Genomic DNA, 2,158 nt, shown 5'->3' on the forward strand with positions numbered 1-2,158 from the left:
CCTCCTGCACACCAGGGAATCCAGCCTGCAACCCAGGCATGTGCCCTGACCGGGGACCTCCTGGTTCATGGGTTGACTGAACCACGCCAGCTGGGCTCCTTTGCATTTTTTTTTTTTTGGATGAAAGACTATTCAATTAATTCTTCAAGAATCTAAAAACAGACCAAACGTGTTTTGCTGTGAACACTTTGTAGAGATGAAGTGAGGCAGGGGTTTGGGTTTAAAGGGGGGGAAAAATCAACACAGTGATGGGAGGGTAAAGAATGCAAGAATTCGCACGTTCTGTGGAGGATTGCCTTCTCTCCATGAAGAGGTCCATAAAAAGGAGCAAACTGAGACCCACCAGGGGAGTCAGTAGGAGCCGTTTTGTTTTCCCCGCCCCCTGCCATAGGTTTTTGCTGAGGGGCGACTGCTGGGTCCCCACTCGCTCCCCTCCCTTTGGCCTGAGATGGCAGGGCAGTACAGGGGCTTCGGAGCAGCAGGTCACGACTCCTCATTCCCAGAATCAGCATCATCATAGCAGTCGGCATCTTCCTCCTCCTCATCTTCATCATCGATGCCATCATCCTACAAGTTGTCATAAAGTAAATCTGAGCTGTTGTCATTGGAAGGCACTTTAGTTTTGATGCAATATCCTGCCAGGGTTGTGGGGACTTGCACTCCATCCTTTTCTGCTTCAGCTTTAGTGGCTGAAACCTGTTTTCAAATGATTTCAACATATTCTTTGACTTTTCCTTTACTGTCCCTCCATTTCCTGGACATAACGGAAGCATCCACATTGGCTGGGGAGAAGGTGTTGGACTCATTAAGCAATGAGATTACACTTAACACGATAGTCCTGACATTCTGAGCAGCATTCCACCTTTCCAAGGGCAGTTCACCACTCTGTGGGTCATCTACAGGTGGATGAATTGAAATGCATACATCTCCATTCTCATAAATGTTGGGGTGCCACATTTTGGTCAAGAATCTGAAGGCAGGTGGTGAATATGGGTAGTCAATAGGAAATTTAATATGCGCCTTGAAGTAGCCTCCTTCGTAGAGGGTGTTGGGGGGTCCGAAGATGGCAACCTCCCAGTTGTAGAGGTCAGACTCATCCACCAGGGTGATCCAGAAGCCATCCACTGGTTCCTCCTGCAGGGACTTCAGCTCCAGCATCAGGGCCTTCTGCGAGCTGCTCATCTGCTGCTGGGCCATCACTGTGGTGGTGCCAGGGGCCCCAGTCCTCACACATCCGGCGGGCCGGACCAGGCCCTAGACGGCCCGTGGGCCAGCCCCAGTGCTCCTCACACAAGAAGCAGGCCCAGCGGGTCCTCCTCCTCACACTCGGGCCAGGTGGGGAAAGAGGATGAAGGGATTAGGGGAATTAATTCCCAGTCCCAGTCCTGGCCCTTACCACCACCCACACACAAACACCCCTCATAGGGGGCCTCAACTTGGGGCGGCCTCCTTTGCATTTTTTTATAACTGTGGAAGTTAAATGCCTTGAAAGAAAAAGTACAAAAAAAAAAAAAAAAAGAAAAGAAAAAAAAGAAAAAGTACACTTCAGAAATGCATAAAATAAAAAGTGAAGATTTCCACTATCTCTCACCAAGAGCTCAGCAATATCAGTGATTTGTAAAGAATCCTCTCAAATCTTTATCTAAAAATACGCATATGCCAATGTTAATTTTGAAAGAACATATTGTACACACTGTTCTATTATCTGCTTTATTTACTTGGCAAGATTTATTGGATATCTTGTGATTTGAATGCATTTATTTTATGATTGAAGAGGGTGCTATGGTAACCTGTGAATGTTACCTTATGTGGAAAAGGAACTTTGCAGGTGTGATTAAGGATCTTGAGATGGATAGATTAACTTGGAGTACCCAGGTGCACCGATGTACTCACAGAGGTCTTTATAAGAAGGAGGCAGGAGATCAGAGCTAGAAAGCAATGTGAAAATGGAGGAAGAGGCCATGAGCCCAAAAATACAAGGAATGCATTTCTAGAAGCTGGAAAAGATAAGAGAATAGATTCTCTTCTAGAGCATCCAGAAAGAAGCGCAGCTTTGCCTCCACTTGGGTTTCAAATCAGTGGAACCCATTTCAGACAATGTTTCTGTGTTTTTAAACCACTAAGCTTGTGGTAATTTGTTAGCACAGCAATAGGAAAC

General features: G+C 46.3%; 1 pseudogene across 1 annotated transcript; it reads right to left on the minus strand.

Moving 5' to 3' along the window:
- Positions 1 to 483: 483 nt before the first annotated feature.
- Positions 484 to 1,197, minus strand: LOC308251236 (ubiquitin-conjugating enzyme E2 R2-like; annotated as a pseudogene). The gene has a single exon. The product of its transcript is annotated as a ubiquitin-conjugating enzyme E2 R2-like (transcript).
- Positions 1,198 to 2,158: the final 961 nt, after the last annotated feature.

Source organism: Plecotus auritus (assembly GCF_963455305.1).
Source record: "Plecotus auritus genome assembly, chromosome: 6".
NCBI lineage: Eukaryota > Metazoa > Chordata > Mammalia > Chiroptera > Vespertilionidae > Plecotus > Plecotus auritus.